General features: G+C 42.1%; 1 protein-coding gene across 1 annotated transcript in view; it reads right to left on the bottom strand.

The window, feature by feature from the left end:
- Window positions 1-22,463, bottom strand: part of GNG2 (G protein subunit gamma 2) — a 91,001-nt gene that overhangs the window by 63,634 nt on the left and 4,904 nt on the right. Inside the window, exon 2 of the mRNA XM_080926878.1 lies at window positions 12,879-12,919. The gene's annotated coding sequence lies outside the window, so the exon portion shown is untranslated. The remainder of the gene's footprint in view (window positions 1-12,878; window positions 12,920-22,463) is intronic.

Raw genomic sequence — 22,463 nt, 5'->3', positions numbered from 1 at the left:
TCATGTTAAAAATTTCTTACTTCATCTCTGAGGTCCAAATTCTTTTTCTCCACCAAGCATCTTTCATTGTTCCTGTTACATTCTCAGGCCTCCCCATCTGGATGTCCCAGGTCAGGAATTTTCTGGTCCACAGAAGAGGTTGAGAGTGCAGGGCAGTAATACGTGTTTGTTTTCTTCTGACTGCCATTTGTCCCTGCCTTTGCTAATTATGAACATGTACCCAACTCAGCAGATTTACTCATTCTTAGTAGTTCAATGTACTTCATCTAGGCTGATTAAAGTAAGAAATACTGGCTTCTTAGGCAAAGGAAGAAAAATAATTGAGCTGATATTAAAAAAAAAAAAAAATAGGAGCAAACAAAAGCCCGGCCCCTCAGCCCCCAGGCTGGACTGGGCGCTTCTTTAGGAAGACAGCCATTCCTTTAACTGTGGGAGGCCCCTGACTGTGGGTGACACACATTTGTCAATGGTGCCCAACTACTTTACACAGTAGCCTCAAACTGTTTACTGAAGTTTGCCATCTTATCTCTGAATAAGACAAGAAGGGTAGTCTCATGATCCTGTAATCATCTCTAAGCAATCATGTGCCAAACAACTGAGCTCTGTTCAAGTGCTACCATTGCATTTGGGGCCATTGGACCATGGGCCTCAGCCTGATTAAGTAAAATGCAGGCAAGCATGAAATGTACTGAAACAGTATTTCCTTGGGTACAAGGGTTACATCAGAGAGAAGTGCAGCCATTTGTTTCATGCAAGACATTCATAGATAGACCAGGCTGACTATCTTCCATTAGCTGTTCTCCTGGCTCTATTGCCCAGAACACTAAACTGCATAGACTCCAGAGCAGGTGTCATGGCTCTTTGCCTTCCAGTGGGCTTGGCCAGTGGGAAACATGAGCAGATTAGAGAAAAAGGAAGCATCAATTCAGACTGGTTCCTGGGACTTCTGTCTACAGATCATATGACCCTTCCTGGTGGCTTCGACTCCACTTCAAAGGTCCTTTCCTCATTTCTGTCATTATTTCAGTGCAAAAGGTGACAAGGGAAACCACACTTTCCTTTTCATTTTTCGTAGACTCTGCCCATATCCTTAGAAATCACTCCCTGTATTAAGCTCTGCTGATATTCACCAGTTTAAAGGTGAAACTGTTTTCAACACAGTTCACATTTTATGCAGCTTGAGGTCCCAGAACTTTATTCATAACATGAGCTTTTACTAAGTCCACAGCTTACATGAATGTCTTGGCATTCAATGTCAATGCCAGGCACATAAGTGAAGACCAGGGGAGTATGTGGAGAGTCCTCCAGCACAGAGTCAACCTCATGCCCACAGACATTGATGGCTGTCAAGTGACACATCCTCATGGACATGGGATTCCAGTGAAGGAGAGGGACATGCTTCCTGGATTGTCAAACGTGACAAAGGCAGAGCCTGATGAGGTTGACGGATCATTTGCCTTCACATTTATAAATTAATGTCCACACTGGCTTCAACCCTTTTGTGAACAGTCTTGTACCAGACTGATACTTTAAATGACTTTGGGAGAGGTTCTAATTATCAAACAAACAAACAACAACAACAAAAAAAGGATGTTCAATACAATGAACACTTTAAAACAGCAAAGCTAAGGTTTTGTGGAGGCTCCATCTGTTTTCTCTCATTGGAATGCATTATCATATATAGTGAAAAATACTATAAGACCGAAATACGACTCTTTGCATCATGAATACATTATAATCTCAAGACTCTGAGCTTCTAGCAAGATATTCTTTTTGAAGTGGGTAAATTCTGAGCCTACGTAAATCCCAAAACAACCAACTTCCAACTCCCAGAATCACCTACACAATGTCATTCTAAAAGAGATATATGGTTTTTCTTTGATAAAGCCAAATGGTTATTTAGTTTGAATTGGTAAAGCTCTATGGAAGACAAGCTAAAATGTTGAAGTATTAATACAATGGTGTGTGTTTGTGGTTGGGGTGATGAAGGAGGGAAGTGGGGAGAGAGGAGATACACATTAGACTAATTCAGGCCTATCCTGGACTAACTTGGGTCTACCCTTGGCATTCACTGTGGGCACCGAGCAGAACTTGAAGGACTCTAGAAGCAGGTCTGAGAAGAAAAATCAAGAAACTCTGGTAGCTTCCTTAAGACCAGATGGCTCCCAAGTTCTCATTTCTCATTTTCCAAATGGGTGGTAATTTCAGTTTCTTTCAACTCTGCCTAGTTCAGTGTAACATCAAGGAATAGTGCCATCCTGCACGTGCGCCACCTTTTACAATTTACAAAGTGCTTTCCGGTTCCTTATCTCAGCTGATGCTTACATTGGCTCAGATGCAGTCAGGGCAATTATAACCCCAGCTTACGGGTGAGAAAACTGAAGCCCAGAGGTGTTGGGCAGGGCTTCTCTAGTAGCAACTCCAATCAGATTAGACAAAAAGTGGAAACGTGTTGGCTCACACTGACTGGATTGTTTGGAGCCTGGCTGTTACTAGGCATGCTGGAGTTCATTCTGCTCCCTGCATGGTCCCTCTATTTCTTCAGCTGTTTCCATTTTCTCTCCTCCCCTGAGCACCAGACTCCATCTCCTGAATAGACTGAAACATACCCAGGTACAATTCCTATTGGGTGGACACCTGAAAAGATAGGGCTTCCCCTGAACCCCCCCCCCAACTCAACTGTTGGATGACTCAAAAAAGAACTGTCTGGCCTCTGCTGGTTACATGCCAAGTATCTGAACTAACCCTTGTGGTCTAGGGATGGAATCGTATGGCTTTATCCATTTGGCTTAAGGTCTCACCTTATACCCAGAATTCCCCAAAGAAATAAAATGGGGACAGAACTGGGAAATAGGAAGAGAGCTGGCTCCCCCAGTTTGCACTATCTTAAATAACTTGTCCATGGCAGAATCAGAATGACCGTGTAACCAGGCCTTCCTTGAGAATTCACTGTCCCTTTCTGCCAGTCACTTCAGGTCCCACTGAAGAGTTGCTAACCTCATCCTCTCCATCATCAGTGTGTTCTGTTTTAAGGCTTCTGGTGATGGGAATAGGAATGGCTCCCACAGAATCGTATATTTGAATGCTTAGCAAGTGTAATTAGAAGGGGGGGCTTTCATATTTCAAAAGCTTGAGCCAGGTCCAGAGGCTCTCTCTCTCTCTCTCTCCCTTCTGCCTGTGGATCCAGGTGCAGAATTCTCAGCTCCCTCTCCAACACCATATCTGCCAGCACATTACCATGCTCCCCCCCCCCCATGACTATAATGAACTAAAGCTCTGAACTGTAAATCAGCCCCAATCCAGTGTTTTCCTTTGTAAGAGTTACCTTGGTCCTGGTGTCTCTTTGCAGCAATAGAGCACTGACCAAGACAGGATAAAACTCGGCTTCTGTCCTGATCCTGATCAGCTATGCGGCCTCAAGATCACGAGCAAACTGTGTAACTCTTGGAACCATTGCTTCCTCTTCTGTAAACAGCCATTCCATCACAGGTCACCAAAAGAATACGGGGACATTGTGTACTCCAGGTGATATGAAGATCACAGAGAACAACACTAAAGACTGTTCCTTGGTTGCTGTGGTTGCTATGGTTGCTGTGGTTGCTATGCACTCACTGACTCTTCTGCAGCCCTCCATGGGCTCAGTGCTCTCCACCAGCCACACAATATCAGCCCTGGCAATATTTTAAAGGCACATTTGAAAGAGGGATATCAAGCAGCATTTCACATTTTTAGAATTGAGCTTAGAAGAGGAGCTGAGGGACAGATGGCCGTGTACTACTCAGCGCGCCCACCTCCTCTCTCCAGAGTAAGTAGGACAGGAAAACTCTCCAACACCTACCAGGAACTGTTCACTTCAGTTGCCTCTGGGCAGTGAAGCTAGAAACTGATGAAGTCTCCATTACTTTTCATTGACTTCCATCTCTGATACTTTAATTTTTAATAATAAAATGCTAGTTAGCACATTAAATCATGATTACAACCAAAAAGGAACACAGCATCTACCTAGAGGGTGTTTGAGATATAAAATACTTCTAATAAAGTCTTTCTTATTGATCAATCTTGGTATTTCTAGTTACCCACACATATAGTACATACAGTAAAACCAAGTTCATTAGAATAAAACCCAGTTTTCTTCTCTAAAATGTATCATTTTCATTAATCATGCCAGGAAAAATGCACATTTCTACCTGCTGAGGAAAGATGTCTAAACTTTTACACATCCCCTCATGAAAAGTGATACCTACTCCCTGTTGTTGAAGACACCACCCACACTGGTCACAGAGAATGGAGAAATCAAGTTGGTACTGGCCAGAATGTTTCTTCCTAATGGCTAACTTTTATAGTTCTGGAAGGTGCTCTAAAAGCTACTTCGGGGAGGAATTCATCAATAGTCTTACAAACTGTGAACCTTGTGAACTGCAGCAATGACCAATCAATGTAACAATTGCCCAAGGGTGCAAATCTAACACAGTTACAAGAATAACCAACCACTTTCTGTTTGGTTGTAAGTCTTGTTGAACAGGAAGAAACACATGCTGAACACTCTAAGTCTAGTCAATAGCCTATGGTTGAGAGGCTCAGGGGCATCTACTACTATTGTTCTGCTAAATAGAGTATCAAATAGCTCTCTAGGTTTGTATCTCTCTAGTTATAGATTGATAACTGTCACATCTCATCACAGAAGTTTGTGTGGCGGACACTGGTTAATGTACACCAGACCAAGCTTAGAGAACAAGTGTCAGTGGAGGGCTCCACCACAACCAACATGGTATCACAGCCCAACCCTCAGCATCACAGCCCAACCCTCAGCACCACAGCCCAACCCTCAGCATCACAGTCCAAGAGGCAGAAAGAGTCTAAGAGCCAGAAGTAGAAGAGGACTAAAGCAAAACTGTCTTCTCAGCATCGCGGAACAACTGCACTCATGAAATCACAGCAGCCATGATTGCCTGAATTTGACCATAAAGATCAAGCCAGTCATGGAAAGGGGAAGGACTGAGATTCTGTCCCTAACTGAACAGGATTGCTTCTGGGAGAGGATAGGTTTTCTTTAGGGCGTGGCTCCTAGTTGGCCCACTGACCACACTCCAGTGAATGTATTGTCACCAAGGACTATTGTGACAGCGCTAACTGGACCTGATAGGTTAATTTAAAAATAAGAAGACATAAAGGCTGAGAGGCTAGGTAGGTAAGGTGGATCTGGAAGGGGTTAAGGGGAGGAATTAGGGGGAGGGGATTGCCATCAAAATGCATTGCATGAAGTTATCAAGGATTAATACAAATTTCAAAAATATTTTATGGCTTTTCAAAGTGACACCTACCATCTTTAACCTCAATTATAAAGCACAGAGTATGTGTCCACTGTCAACCGTCTCATTTCTCCTCCTGTGCACAAGCTGCCTTATGAATAGGGATACTGGCCTCCTAGAAACCACACCACATTTTAGCCTGGGGATGTGCGCGATATTTTCAAAGAAAATAAAGGTTATATGGCAGCATATGCCAAAGCTAAAGAAGAGATTTAAATAGTATTTCTCTTAAAAATATATGATGTAAAAGCTACACACTTTGAATGCCGTGCAGAGACCAAATGCTATATTGGTTGCCTAGTTACATCTCTGTAGAAAGGTTAAAATGGTTACCTCTAAATCTGGAAGAAACTTCAAGCCCCAAGATTTCATAATTAAGCCCAATTTGCACATTGTCCCTCGAAAGACATCCATCCCCATCAATTAACGGTCCTTGGGGTGTCTAAGAAGATAGTTTAATAAAAGGTATTTCTATATATGAAATATGCCATCTTGCTCACATTTCATTAACATTGTCACATCTGCACTTCTTCCATCTTTTTTTTTTTTCAATTACACTCTGTACTGCAGGAGACTGAGAGCTTCCAAAACCGCTAAAAGGAACTCTATCCCAGGACCAGTAGAAGGAACCCAAGTCCCTTCAAATTGTTAAGCTTGAAAAATGGTCCTGTCATGATGAGCTTTGCCAAGGATAAACCAGTAAATACCCTAGTGACAAAACTGCCACATGTTCACAGTGAACTATTAGTGTCTAATAGCAAGATGTTCCTTCCCCTCCATCAGCTCCACATTCGGTGCTTCTACGGCTCTGAGCCTAATACCTTCTCCCAGTAATGAACAGAACAGACGATAGTTGAAGGCTGCTGTTAACCATGAATACAATACAATGGGTACAGACCTTTGCCAGAGTTTGAAGGTAGAGGAAGCAACTTTTTGTCCCCTTCCAGAACTTAGTCAGTTTTTAAAATCAAGGTAAAATGCTTTACATTTCATTAAAGTGAACAATTGGACAGCATTTAGTAATTATGCAAATGTCAGCTCCAAGTCCTTCCAGTGGAAAGGACTTCATATCTCCTATTTACAGGTGCTCTCTCATCTTTCTTTTGAAAAGAATAAGAGAATCTTGGTTTAACTTATTGTATAGTTTCTTCTGGAACTTGTTTATTTACAAAAATACCAGCAGCCATTGAACTGAGGGTTTGGATGCTGTTTTGGTGGTTCGCAGTTATTTTATTTATTCCTGGAGTAGGACTCGAAAGCTTGCCTCACTGTAGGACTCAACCACTGAACTGCATCCTTAGCACTAAAGTAGGCTTGGTAAAACGACCACAGAGTTGCCAATTGTGGTGTGTGCACCCAAAATCCCAGAATTTGGAAGACTACATAATGAAACCATGTTTCAAAACATAAATAAATGTAGGGAGAGAAGGGGGGTGGTAGACAGATAAGTAGATAGACAGACAGGCAGGCAGACAGAGCGGGGATCAGAAGCCTTAGAAAGAAGAAATTCAGAATATGGTTGAGGAGAAAGTCAAAGTAATTCACAAGTCTGGCGACCAGTAGGTAGCTCAGCATGTTATGGAGCTTGTAGAAAAGCCTGATGACCGGCATTCAATCCCTAAAGTCTACATGGTAAAAAGAGAGAGCCAGCTCCTGCTAATTGTCCTCTTACCTACACACAGGCACGGTGGTACACATGTGCATAAGCCATGGCTCGTGTGCACACACACAAACATTCCATGCACTCACCCTCTTACCTCTACACAATAAATAACTAAACAAATAAACTCACAAAGCTGACCACCATCCCTCTTCAAAATTATAGTTACCTTTATGATTGATAATGTCAAGTCTTTTTTGAGAATGAAAGGAAGAGAATTCCTTGGATCTATCAAGCGGCATAATTTGGAAGATAGAAAATGATAAAAACACATTTAAAACTATCAATCAAAATTCAACAACAACAACTCAAAACCCTGCCAACTCTTAAAAGTCAAATCCCTACCTGAGGAAGCCAACATATTGCTCTTTCCAGTAAAATTGCAATTCTCTTTGTTTAGTCTAATAGTTTAGAGAGATCAACGCTCCAAACAAAAGCCACCAAAGAGCAAGGGGTACCACCCTGGGACATCCAGCATCTCCCACTATTAGATTTTTCTATGGATGGCTGAGCAGGTATCATTAGCAGATGCAGCAACATCCAAGTCATTGACGACTCTTCCAAAGCCCTATTTCTTCATAAGCACTCCATGCTGTTTATTAGGGGGGAAATGTTTGATTTTATTACACAAAAGACAGGATTAAAGCTAAGAGAACTCTGTGGTAGACTTGGGTGTTATAAGCTCCGCACATGCTGACATACTGAAGAAGATTCAGGGAGGTCCCATGGCTACCTCACTAACACAGTTCTTAAAGCTTCCATTATCAGAGCCAGCACGCAGGAAGCGGCAACTGCCACTGGGAACTCACTGAGCAGGCAACCACTTTTAATCGACCTTGTGATTTCACAAACATCTCGGGTTCTTCTGCATCCTGGGCATTCGTTGTTGCTGTGTCAAGTCTGCCTGTGTCTAGCCATCCTGATTTGTGCATCCTCTATAAAGGGCTGTTTCTAAGACCCCCAAGGACACCAAAATCTGTAGCTGCTCAAATCTTTTCTACCAAATAGCATAATATTTATGTATAGCCTCTTATACATCTTCTCTCTAAATTACTTGTAATGCCTATGTTGTGAATACTATGAAAATGTTATTAGGCTGCATTTTTTATGGAATAACCAGGAATAAAGAATGTAGATGTACACTACAGAACTAGGTGTGATTTTTTTGTTTGTTTGTTTGTTTGTTCCTTGGTTTTGAAACAGCATCTCACATAGCCCAGGCTGACCTTTAAGGTTCTGTATAGTTGAGGATGATCTTAAACTTCTAATCCCCCTGCCTCCACCTCTCAAGTGCTTCCATTGTCGGCTGTGCTTTACTTGGTACTGAAGATCAAACCCAAGGCTTTATGCATCTCAAGAAAGCACTCTACCTACTGATATACATTCCTTACCACCAGAAGTTAGGTTTTTTAAAAAAGACCTTTCTATCCATGATTGGTTGAATCTGCTGATACAGAACCCATGAATACAGAGAACAATACAAGGTTTTCCAAATAAGATAGATTCTCCATCATTTCAATCCAAGCCCTGGGGGCTGTGTTAACTATTTAGCTCAACTAAAACTTATGTCCTAAAAATTCATCGGTGTGTCAGCAATGTCCACTGAAGTCATTTTCTTAGACCTTTAAAGGTGACCCACTATCCTGATATGCTTAGAATTCCCCTAGTTTTAATTCTGAAAGTCCTGTGTTCTGGGACGGGGTTGGGGGGAGAAAAACTGAATCCACCCCCATGAAGCTTTTTGAGGGAAAAAAAGACATTTTAATGCTCTACCAATATCGCTCTAAAGACTTGTGGAGCTGGAGTATCGGACATGGATAGAAGAGAGACGTGCTACAAAAACAGCTGAAAAGTCCAGTTGTTCACCCAAATCTTCAAGCTCATAAGTTCCTTTAGGGGTGGACTTAAAAACAAAAGGCAAGCAAACAAACAAAAAACTCCAATACTCCATTTTATCCAAAGGCCAAGAAACGGTTTCTTGCTTGCAGGGATAACCTGTATAACATGCAGAGGCAACTGAAACACAGCTGGAAACTGACTGATAGCCACACTACCTAGAGGTGCTGAATAGTATGTCATTCCCTTCTCCGTCTCCACACTTCAAGGCCTAGTAAATAGTGCGTGACGTGGCAGGCAGACACACCTACCTACAATAAAACTCTCACACTCTTCAATGCTATTCAAAGTCCTGGGAACCTATGAGCAGTAGACAAGCATTTGGAGCTGGAAAAAAAAATTGGCAGCTTATCCAGGCCACACCTACAGGACTGAAAAAGACTAGGCAAGAACAGAGAGTCACTGATCTCAACCTGTCTGCTTCATTGCCAGTCTCTAAGGAAAGCAAAGGTCTCCAGTGCCTGGAGACCGCAGCAAAGACAAGAACTTTTCACATCAACTAGGAAGCACTAAAACCACTCAGTCCGGTATAATGGAGTGTGGCATGACCCGACTCCACTACCTGAAGCGTTTCTACTGTTCTAAACATTTGTCTGTTTCCTCAGTGGTAGGCAGCATAACAGCCTCCAAATATGTTCAAGTCTCATTTCCCTGGAGCCTGCAAATGTGCAACCTGACCTGAATAAAGGGACTCTGAAGATGTGGTTAAATTAAGGATCTTCTGATGAGATTATCCAGGTTTGTCTAGATGTGCCTGGGCAGAATGAATCTTTTTACGGATGAGAGTCAGGAGGTGATGTGCCCGCAGTGCAGAGTCACATAGATACACAATATCACAGGCTTTGAAAATTGAGATATATGTTAAAAAGATAAAGGAGATGGAGTCTGCTCTGTGGGCCTCTTAATAAGTGGCTTTTAGCCCAAGTGAGATTCCTACAGATCCTACCCCACAGCAACAGAATATGCATTCCTATATTTCTAATCTACTAAATTTACAATAATCTGCTATCGCAGCAATAGAAAACTAATCATCTCTTAGCACTGTTGTACCATTTGCCTGGTGCCTTGGCAAGATTTTGTTCCAAAGCCTAATATTGGCCTAGTATCTAATTTGCTTCTCTGTTTAGACTTTAAAAAAAAAAAAAAAAAACAGATTTAGTATTACACCGAATCTACTCAAAGTCACGGTGAGCGTGCAAAACACCACCACCTACGTGTCTACTTTGTTTGTTTGTCTGTTTTCTTAAGCCAGAGATGATTCAGGTAAGGGCCCACTGAGTAGCACTGAAACCAATAATTTTGTTCGACTGAAAAATACTTTTCGGAAAAGCAGAGAATGCCAACTAACTGCTTCACAGTTGTGAGCAAAAGCACAGTCGTTCTCAATGTGTCCCTAAAGTGTCCCAGAGGCCACAAGGACTAGAGGATGCCACTGGCCTTCATGAGCTATAAGAATGACGAAGAGCTATCCCACTGAGCATGTGAACGACCTTCACTGGGCAACTATGCTTGAGTTGATTTAAAAATTTTTTCAGTTTATGTTTTAACATGAAACCCACACAATTTAACAAAGAATGTCAAAGATGTATAAAACGTTCTTAACTGTTGGTAATATCTGAAGGAATATTGATATGGCCTGGTACTCCCCCAAAAGATGAGAAGTATTTAAATCTAATGATTACAGGGCAGCAGACATTCCACATGGCCTTAAACACACACACACACACACACACACACACACACACACACACACACACACACCTCTTCAAATAAGCTCTCTACTAGAAACCCTCAACCCTAACTACACTTTAAAAAAAAAAAAATCATCTATAGATCTCTGAAAAACCACAGATATCCAGGCCTCTCCCTTGAGGCTTCTGATTCAACCGGTCTGTTCTGGGTGGTTTCTGTGTAGCTGTAGGTCTCCATGCTTTTCTGTAGGTCCTGATGGACGGCCGACCCCGACTCTGCCTGCTGTAGGCATACCTGCATGGATGAGCCCATCCTGAGATTGGAATTCTAGTCTCTCTTCTTGCAGTTGAAGCTTGCCGACTGCTTCCCCAGATCCTCTTCCCACAGAGAGGTTGTGAAGTTATTCTGGATGTGTCTTCTCTCCTCACTTAGTCATCAATCTGTCCCCTTATTCCTAGACCTAAGTCTTCCCACTGGCCTGCCTCCCGTCCTCCCTTCTGCCTGAAGGATCATCTTTTCCAGGAAAAGTTCTTGTTGTATATTCTCTCGGGCCCTCCCACCCGAGGCTTAGCTGGCCTGCTACGGATGCCCCACCTCTTCAGGCAGCTACTCTCTGGCTCTGAAGTCTCTGGAGGGTTTCAGACTGCACCATGCCTTTTGGGGTCTGAGTGTATTCCAACACGATTCTTTATACCTGAGTTGAATTTTCTCTCCCTTTCAGAAAAAAAGACATCTCACCACTACTCAAAGCTGTTGTTCTTACAGGGCCACCAGGCCAGCTCCTGCACCTGCTGGTGACTTTGCTCACACCTCACCTCTAGGGCCTCTATTATTCCCCCATGCAACTGACTACACTGTAGCCTATGTGGTTTTCATCCTCAGCCCATGCATCTGGCATTCATCTTTTGTTCATTCATTAAAGCACTTCTATTAAATATATAACTAATGCCAGGCATGCTGGCTACATGCTGGAGGCAAATTGTTAAGTTGGTATCCACACCCGCTCTCTCTGAGCTTTTCTTGAAAGGGGGGCTGATAAAGAAGAACATTCACGATAAAACAGAGAGTTGAGAGTTTTGGTTTTTTTATGTGTGGTCTTTACAATTTCACTATATTAATAAGTTAAGAAATAAAATTCTCATCAAGTTTCTAAAATTGGGATATATGTCAAATGTTTACCTTTGACTGTTAAAGTTGTATGATGAATGTCATCTTTCATATTTTCGTTCACCAATGTGTCTCTGATAGATAATTTCATTTGACGCCCTTAAGGAACTTATTATTGTGAGTTGGAAAAAATAAAACCCACCCTCTTATCCAAAGGAAGGTCTAATACCTGCTAACAGCTAAGTATGCATTTGTGGAGTGAAGAAATAAATGAATGACAAGTTCTAGAAACAGATTAAGCCAGGCTGTGAGGCCTTCTGTTCCGATGAACATTTTGCTATAGCCATTAGACGCATACATAAATAACAGAAAGTCCAGCCACCAACGTCAAGCAACCATGCCGTTCAGCCCAACGGAGAAAATCGAGAAGTGGCTGAAGACAGGAAAGCAACGCCTGAGCTGAGAGTTGAGAGTCCCAGACCCTGGATGATAGGGACGCGGGGATTCCTTGTGCCCATTGTATCTTTGACATGTACTTACAATGTTTCATAATAAAGTTGAACTTTAATGTAGAGTGACAATCCCAAGTCAGTGTCTAATGGAAACCCCACATCTGGGTAGGAACGCACAAACTACAGCATTGGCTATCTCAGTAGAATGGGGCCTTTCAAGTCTGCAGCCAGATCTGACTGGCTTTTACTCATCTCCAAAGTTAATTAAGTGTCTTTCAGAAGCCTACCAGCCCTAAGCTGACCTTTTGTTCTGGTTACTGCTAAGGGAAAAGCTCTTCCACCATCTATAACCAATCCATTAAGATCAAGGCTTACTCCTCCAAACTAATTGCTCTGCGGCTCTGTCTTGCACAGGTTATGATAATGTCTGAAATCCCTTAATCACTCTTGGCACCACAGAGACACTGTTATTAAGGTAACAACTTCAAATGTTCTCCAGCTCAGATTTTTCTTTTTGACTTAGATAATCTTTTTAAGAAGGGCGGATGCAGGTGAAAATTCGATTTTCACTATCACTAAAGAGACCCACGTTTTCTTTAAATACCAGAGCCAGAGCAACATTGTAAAAGATGGTTGTTCTGTGAAAGAACATCAGAGACTTAAATGTCCTAGTCTATAAGACTACTGATACTTTCATGGACCCTTCTGAAGTTCTACTTAGGTTCATGATGATTCTAGAAGGAAAGATTTCAGGATTCTTACCTGGTCAATGTTCAAAGCTGAAGGCTCACTGGCAGATCTGACTGTTTGAAAAGAAGAAAACATACTTTAAGAAAATGAGAAACAGCAAAAGCTCTAAGAGCCAAGCCAGCAGATGAACACTTCGATGGCCAGGGCTTGTGGTAATGGCAGTGCATGTCAGAACCTACATTTTGTGAACTTTCTCTTTTTAAGAAATGTACATAGCACATGAATAGAATTCCTCTGCCTTGTGAAATTCACTATACAAATTCACACAGAGACAAACAGCAACCGAACACCAAGAGAACACAATGGACCAAGGATCCTCAGCAAAGCAGAGTTCTTCATGGGAGAAGTTAAGTACCCTGGGAGTACTTAGTACCTTGTACTTGATGGCAGAAGCTAAGTACCTAAACTCTCCTCCTGGTCTAAGCCAATTAGTCTCCACCAAGACTAAGCAAAGACTGTACTTCCTCTTGCCTTAGTTGTTGCAGGAAGAGCTAGAGTGTACAATCTGTGGGTATCTGGTTCTTTAAAAGGGCAGACGGAAGTAAACTGTGGTTGTAATGGTCTCTTTAGCCTATGTTCTTTCACAGGTTGCTTTGAGGTCTATGAGCACTGTAGTCTTTGCTACTAATGCCCAGGTGAATTCAAACTGAGTCAGCCTAATTGTGCTTCCCACCAGAAGGAGCTTCCTTTCTCTTAGAGGACTTCAAAGCACCCACACCAATGCCTTGGGGAGCACCTTCCCATTCCTACTTCTTTTTGGGCTCAGAACAAAAAAAAGGTTCTCACACCAAGAGGGCCTCAACTGAGGGTGTAAGTCAAATTCCCACTGGGTCATAGGACTAGATGAACATCGTGTCTCCAGAGATCTCCCATCGTGTGAGACTGGCACGTATGTTCTAATCTCAGCTCAATCACCTGTATTCTCGGAGCGCTAGAAGAGGGTCACGTGTTTTTAAATGAGCCAAAGTTATTAAAAAGGAAAATCATTATCTTGTGATTAATGACAGCAGAGGAAAAGAAAACAAGCCAGGAGCAAAAAAAAACAACCTATTTTCAGAGAACGAGCCCTGGGGACAATAATGACTAAATGGGACTTAGAAAATAAGCCGGGGGACCCGGGTGCTCGGGGTGCGGGTTCATATATTATTGCTGAGGGCGTAAACAGGCACACGTCTCTGGAAAGTAGCTTGGTACTATTTGCCAAGGGACTTAGATGTTGTTCTCAATCATCATCTTAGTGATTCCACTCTTGATTCTAATAACAGCTGTAGACAAAAATTATCTCCGTGGCATAAGAAATAGCCCAATTATCAACAATACAACTTCCTACGCAGAGGAAATCCTGCACGACAAACCAACAAGTATGAGCCTTTTTTTTTGTTGGGGAGGATGGTTATTGCACATTCAAGGCAAGCCCTCTAGCAGTGAGCTTCATCCCCAGCCCGGATGCAAGGAATTTAAATGAGGAAAATGCACCTGGCGCGGTTAAGAGACAAATGCAGTGCGGCGTTATCTGCTGCGTAATGTCAGCTAGCTTCCTAGCACAGAACTCTGCGCATCTTTCAGTCCCGTTTGAAATTTTGTTCTTCTAGGTTTTAGTTTTACCTCACAGTCTGCAAATGGAAAATTCCAGGGATGAAGAATCCTTAAATTTTAAATGATGCCACTCTGATCACCCTCAGTCCTGCCCAGGATACTAATCATCCCTTTGTCCAAAGTCTCCACACTGCCCGCCCCTTCGTCACTTCCTAGAGTCATTTCCTACATATCCTTGTGGCAAAGTATTGCAGTTGAGCGTTCTTTAAATGGTGGCCAAGTGCTGTGTTTTTGCAGCCATGTAACAGTTTGATAGGAGAACTACAAAGGTGGCACATGTAAGCTGTGGATCCGTCTTTCCCGCTCTCCCTTCCTGCTGGATCTTTGTAACAAGCCACCGCAGACCGCAAGAAGAAGAGCCTGGCAGAAGACCGGGGTCCCCTGGATGACCTCTTGGTCATTCACCTTTGGGCTGTTGTACTAAAAAGAAATAAATACTTTCTAACTTTCTTCAGCCACTGTAAAATCAAGTCCCTGCTACATCAATTACTTGAACCAATAGCAAACTTGAGATAAACGAGGGCTATTCGTACTCATAATTTATGTTACTTTATTTCCAAATTTTTAATGTCCCACACGATTTACTCTCATGATCAATATAATATTAAGTCGAGGTTTATTATTATGCTTTTTAAATGTATTTATCTTGCATGTTTTCCCAGTGAGTGTGTATGTGTGTGACTATGGACACGCACACCACATTACATGTGGGAAAGTCGGAGGACCACTTGTGAGAGTCGGTTCTCTTTCCAGCTAGGGGCCCAACTCAGGTTGACATTTTTAGCAGCAAATGCCTTTTACCCCTCAAGCCATCTGACTGGCCCAAGTCGAGCTTTATTTATGAATGCCAAGATGATCAAATCTAGAACAATGTTTGGGTAATAATTACTCCTACTTTTGAGGATAAGATAGATATGTAGTTTATAACCAAAAATGTTGTAAGGAGCACAAATCAAGCAATTTCACTTTATTTCAATTTTAATGTAACTCCATATAAAATCTGCCTTGAAGAGACATGGTCTAAAGAATAAAGTTTCAGCCAATACATAATAATCATACGCGTGAGAGGATGCCCCAGCCTTGTGAAGGTGAATTTGGAAAGTTCTATATGTGCCCTCATACCTTTGGATCATGGCTCTGCTTCCCCTTCAATAGAATTGAAACTAGTGACTTCTACAAAATTCCACTAACTGGGCAAGGCCAAGAGCATCTTGGATGTCCACTAAACAAGTGTGTGCTTTGATTTTGGTATCCTTAGGAGCAATAGCAGATTTAGCAGGACTCCTATAACTTTAGTGATCTCCTTGGAGACCCGTGGGCCTGCATTATAAGGTGGTTGCTTAATATAAAGGAGTCAAATCCAGTCCATAAATAATGAAAAAAATAGCAGGTCTATATATGAATCAGATCAGAGACATAAAACTAATCTCTAGCTGGATAGTAGAGGAAGAATCATTTAAATCTGCAATAATGATATGCCAGAGGTATTCGGTGCCTTTTAGGAGATCATTAGAGCCCTGTGCACAGACAGAGAACATTTCATCAGGTTGACCTTAGAGACTTACCTGTAATTATATATTAGCTAAAGAAACCATTTGTCCTCTCCTTCCCCCAGAGACTGCCAATCAGTCCTTTTCTCCCCTGTGAACTGCCATCCCCAACACTAATAGGGCATTAGTCCCAGAATCTCTCTCCTTCCCTCCAGGACCACTGTGCCAGTATCTTCAAGGGAACCCCTAAACTCGTTCCCACAGTAGACAGGCTGAAGCCCATAGTCAGAGCTCACAGTTCACAGTTTTTCTCCCCTTCTTCCCTCTACAAGAACATAAGCAAGGCAGCTCAACAGGCCTAATTACCATGGAAACCACATGTACTATGAGATTGTGAGTGTATTTGTTAAAATGACTCACAGGTTGTTCCCCCCAGAAGCCCAAGATACACAGGTTTCTGGATGGTTTATAAAATCCATTTAAAGTTTTTTTGGAGTTTTTTTTTCCCCACTTTTATTGGCATACTTGTTGCTATGAGGAGGGATTCATAAAGTCAACTGGTCTTTCTTGAGAGAGAGAGAGAGAGAGAGAGAGAGAGAGAGAGAGAGAGAGAGAGAGAGAGAGGAAATCAGAAGTAGAAAGAAAATGAACCAGTTTCCTCTGTTCCAAGATTAATCTGTTTGTACCTCATGTTTTCAATGAAATTAATTTGAATTTTTTCTATGGGAGATAATTAATCTCTTCCTCATCTAAATAATTTAAGTATTCCACAAAGTAGTTTTTAAAGATTCAAGTGAAATAATTAGGTGAAATAAAACATTTATTAAGAAATACAAAAAAAAGTAACTTAAATCTGGGAACACAAACTGTTACAGAAGAATAATTAGAAATCTTAGTATCAAGATATTTTAAAATGGAAGTTGTAGTGACAATTTTGGGTTTTTTTTAATCACAGAAATATTATAAGAATATGTTTTCATCCTAATTCCAGATGTGGGATATGGGGCTGCCTCACTATGATTTGCCTCCTGCTCTAGCAGGGGTTTGATTTTGCCAGCTGCAGACAGATTTTGTGACTGTGTGACATTTGGAATTCTGGGGACTTTGGAGAGGTGTGGTGGGTTGTTGGTTCTTGATTGTTGGTTGTGGGCCACAGTTTATTAAATAGTCATGTGTAAAGAAGAAACAATAACAAGAAGAAACTAGCTATCCTAAAGGCAAAGATCAAACTTGCCCCAAGGATCTCAACGCCCCTAACCAGCGGGAAGTAGTCTAACAAACGTCACACCCCTTCCAACTTTATTCAGTGATTTCTTTCCTTTCCTCTCTATCCTTTTTTATCTCCTATCTAGTGTTAGGGGGTTAAAAGGGTGGAAGGAAAGAGGTGGAGAAGGGTAGAAAAAAGAAGAACCCACAAAGTAGCAAAGACCAGCTACAGGATGTCTCAAGTTAAATATTTTATTTTTAAAATTCAAACATGAAAGAATTCAGACATTTAAAGAAATGAAAATGGCTTCTATCTATTTAATAAACATCATTTGAATTGTTTTTAGATAAACATCATTTACGGCCCTGTGTACAAACTACGCATCATTGTCTGTAGCTGAAAGATGACAGTGGGGCTTCAGGATACTTCTGTTCCAGACAGAGGCCAGGCCTGGCCTGACTCTTACAAGCTCTTTGAGCATTGCACTTTGAACAAGGCGTTCTTGTAGAAAGAGCTCTCCTTACCTGCTGAGCCCCACAGGTCTGACTTTGGTACTGCTAATGACTCCCACAAAGAAAGATCTGCTAACCATTTTAGCATACCAATTTCCTCTGTGAGAAATGGAACTAAGCCTTATTTCAAAACAGCAAAAAAAAATTAAAACACAAATTACTTATATAAACCTAATTATCTTCCCCACTTGGTAACATTATATACACACAAATGCTACAAAATGGGCATTTAAAATCACTATCTTCAGAATTATGTACATGTTTTATGCATTAATGCCAATAACCACTCCGATGGTTTAAAAGGAAAACCCAAAGGACTGTCAGTCAGGACGGGCAAGACTGCACTAGCTCAACAGCCCTTCTATACCCAGCAAATGTGTCCAGCACTCCCCATGCCACAGTCATTATTGGTCAGTAGAACTCTCTTGTCTTCACTTTCAGATCCAAGCTTTGGAGTGCGGCTGCCATTGCTTTCCCGCCTCTGCCCTCACTTCCAATGGCCAGGGAAATATGTTCACATAGGATTCTTACAGCTTCTTTCTACAGATATGTTTCAGGCTGCTTGCCTATCTCAAGCCAATGTCAGGCGCCTGCCCACACCTAACAAAAACAGGCTGGGACAGTGTAAGTCTATTTTGAGTTGGAAGGAAAACTAGAGGTGATTATGGATAAGCCTGTGGGTTCCTAGATAAATAGTTGGAATCCGAGATTAACACTTCACTAAGTCAGAGCATTGACGGCTGTCTGTATCAGGGAAATGGGCTTCCTCTAGACTCCGGTGATGAACACTGACTGGATGAAACAATTCCATCAGCTAGACATTGGTAAGAAATCCTTGGTCAAGTTAAAATATGCTGTCCTTCAGGTTGAAAGCAATGTGACACCTATAGAAATATCTCCACTTCTGGAATAATCGTTATAGTTTAGGCATATGACAGATGAAGAGACAGGCATAGAAAGTTTTTAGCAACTTCCCCAAGTGATTCTGACTCCACAGTAATCTCTTGAAACTACTCAATTCCTAGTCACAGTCCTTATTTTTCTACACTGCTGAACCTTAAATTATTTTAAGACGTTATAAAAGACAGTAAGATGATTAATACTCATGGGTATAGGCATCCCCTAAATACATTCATAAAGTCTTGAAAAAAGAAAAGAAAAAGGCAAGAGATCAATCAGTTCACTCCAGGGAAACCCTTAAAAATGGCAATGAGGTTTTTTTTTTTTTTTTTTTTTTTTTTTTTGTTCCTAAGTAATTGTTTTAATATGGCATGACATGGATCAGATGAACACCCTTCTTAAACAGGGCTCTGTTGGCACAGCCTAGAAATTAACTTTACTTTCCTGTTTGAAAATGCAAATCTACAAGTAGGAGGCACTCCATCATCGACTGCAGAGAAAGCACACTCCCACCATCGCCTGTCTGCTAGGATGAGAACACACAGAAATGTGTCACAACACTGAAATCTCCCCTCTTCCCTACTGCTACAGCGCACGCGTCGCATACCTGAGGAGAACACGCTATTCACTATAGAAACCATGCCCACTACAGAGCCATGCGCACACTTCCCTCCAGAGGTGAAGAATGGAAACCTGTTGTCTAAGTAACTTGTAATCAGAAATGCCAGAGACTCTTCAAGCGTCACTTACAGGTGCTGTGATCAACAAAACATACACTGCAGGAGAAAACAGGCTTCTCAACTGAAGTGAGACAGGGGCTAGTCATGGAGTCCTTGGCCTTTGAGATCAATACTCAGACCAGGCTGGATTGATTTAGATCAAATTGATTTGCATGACCAGTCACAGATGACCAGTGTGTGTGTGTGTGTGTGTGTGTGTGTGTGTGTGTGTGTGTGTGTGTGTGCGTAAATGTGTGTGAGAGTGCATGTTGCTCTCAGAGAGAGAAATGCAGGGAAACTACTAAGATCAAGCTGTGTGATTTGGGGAGGCTAATTTAATCTTCCCAAGTCTTGATACCCTCGCTTGCAAAATAGAAGTTACAATAGCAGAATATACTGACAGCTGCCCTGGGGCCGCTAACTGTTTTGTTAACAGTAGTAGATTTTTCTACAGGGTTCTACTGGCCATATTTTTTTCACAGAGGATGGGCTGCTCCAAGGCCTCTGGAAGGAAACTCCTAAATTAGCCAATCACAATGGCTCCTTCTGCTTGGTCATGTGTGAGTCAGGAGGGGAAGTCAGCTAGAGAGGCCTCTTTCTTCCTTTCTCTCTTTCTCAATGCTATGGAGCACATCTGAAGTCTGGTGCATACAGTCAAACTGTTCTGTGATTGAGACACATATCTAGCCTTTATTTCTATCCGTCCATGTGGCTTCTGATGTACTTGACTCCCCAATGGAGCCTAGGCTAGCCATACTTGAGAAGTTCCTGCCCATCCCTCCCCAGTGCACAGGTGAACCATACAAGCTTTAGAAGGGATGCATGAATGGCAGATGTCATGGTTCATACCGATTATCCCAGCCGAGAGTAGCCTGGAGCAAGAGGGTTATCAGGTTGTGGCCAGCCTGGACAACATGGCAAGCTCTAGTATGCTGAATGAAGTACTGTCACAAATGACCAAAAGAGCTTCGTGAGAGTAACTTAGTTTAGCAGTATCTCCACATACTGAGGGAAGTTGGCCTGAGAGAGCAATCAGCTGAGGGGGTCAGAGTTCAGCTCCTTAAGAATTCTGCCCAGCCAATCGATAACAGGCTCTGGATCTTGAGATAAATGTCCTACTGTTTCTGTTTAGGCAAAGCTTTTTTTCCCTCACCAGCAGCTCAAAACAGTCTGACAGAAGAGAAAAAAAAAAAAAAAAGGTCATTTCACGTGGTTAAAGATGAGTCGAATACAGTAACATATAAAGTTTAGAGCACAGAGCAAATGTTTGTCAAACGCTGGTTCTCAGCTGGCTTGCTGAGGGTGGTGACTTTTATCCCTTCTGAAAGGGGTAGTGCTCTTACTCTGAGTGGCTTGAATGACTCCTAGGTAAGGGTTTTTTGCTTCTTCCCCCAAACGCAATTGAGGGCAGAAACCATTGCTTTCTCTTCTTCACTCATCTAAGAGATGAATGTCATGTATCTAAGGATATTTTAAACAATAAGGATAGTGTTTACTTCAGACAACAAGCCCTGTTGAGTTGATTGCAGCACAGGAAAAAAAATCGATAATTAAAAGGAGAAGTCTTCCTGACTGTGCAAATCAATTTGATCTACATAAAACCTAGCCCAGGCCAAATCCTCCGTGGAGTAGTCAAGCATTCAGCCTTGGAGGCTGCCTGGGTTGACTGAAAGGCAGCTTCCAGTAGAAGAGAGTTTGTAAGTCATCCTGCCTATGTGGGAGGAAAGGCACAGTGCCTCTGGGATTTCACCTCCGCCTTACTTCAGAAAGGTACTTGTACTTTCTGCGTGAAAACACTCTGTAAAGCCTTCATATGCCTGACACTGATGCTTAGCATTGAAGGTCTCACCCCTCAGTGTGACCTACTAGAAGCCTCCTGGGATTACATAAAAAGAAAAGTGAACACTAAATCCCCATCATCATCACCACCATCACCTATACAACGGATACAACCACCCCTTTTATCTAACTCAGCACACAGTGGCAGCTGACATTTTCTTGTATTGTGATTTGTCTTTGCCTATGGTTTCCAGCCCTGGGTAGCTTTAATTTCATAGTCTGGAGTGAAGCTGGTACTTTCCCCTTCAAAGTACCCCTTGTGATTTCTAATGTGCAGCCAGATCTACGAGCCTCTGGCTTACATGTTTATTGAGTCTCTCTCAAAGCTAGAATTTAGGTTCCAAGAAAAGAAAGAACTGGAGTGTTTTGTTCTCTGGCATCTCAAAGGGCAGGTGGCATGGGGCAGACAATCATTTCAGACTTGCGGCCAGACTAGCTAACTAAATCACAATTCTTTCTGTATCTGTCTATTTTCCAGTGGTCTGTGATTGCCCAGAGAACAATTTTTATGTCTAGCTCACTCTGCATCAAAAATATGAGTCACTCAAGCAAATTCCTTAGACAACTGGATGATAAAATTGCAATGTGTGCTCTGACGGAGACAAAACCAAATGTAGTTGCTATCCTCAAGCATTGTCAAAAGGAGAATGCATGTACCAAATTATCAGACGTACCAGAATGAGGTACGTGCTGTGATGTCAGAACAGATAATCAGGGAATTAAAAAATTCGGTTGTTTATTTGGGAAGTAGCAGGAGAAACCAGCAGAAGCAACCAGAGAAGGCTTCATGGAAGATGTTAACCCCTGAACTGAGTCTCACGGAACAAACAAGAGCTAGCTCTTTGCAAATGCTGGGCTGTGAGGTGAAATGCAGAAGGGGAAGTAAGAGAGCTAATCTAGGAGGACAAGCCAGTCTTGCTAGAGACCAAGAGGCCCTGACCAAGAGACTGTTATCATCACCATAGAAACGAGTAGACGGTACTGGTGGTGAGGGGGTTACTTCCAATCCCAAATGCAAGAGCTATTCAGCTACTGCTTGGCGAGGAACACAATGAGACAGAGTTTTTTAATACATCAGAGTTGAAAGAGGAGAGCACTAATCATTAGCAGTCATGGCATCTGTCATGGGGAGGAGCGGATTCGAGGTGTGAAAATGCAGTTAGGACCTGAGAGTTAGGCTAGATGCTCTGGTGAATTTGCTATGCTTAGAAAGCAGGGAGAGGTCAGATATGAGAACTGACCCCCACACAACAGTGATCAGAATGAAAGAGAAGAGTGCGAGTTGGGAACAGGGAAAGAGAAGGGGCAGAAGAGCCTGACGTTCCATGTCGGAG

Source organism: Micromys minutus, assembly GCF_963924665.1.
Source record: "Micromys minutus genome assembly, chromosome: 12".
In the NCBI taxonomy this organism is placed as follows: domain Eukaryota; kingdom Metazoa; phylum Chordata; class Mammalia; order Rodentia; family Muridae; genus Micromys; species Micromys minutus.
This window is presented reverse-complemented; position numbering and strand designations above follow the sequence as displayed.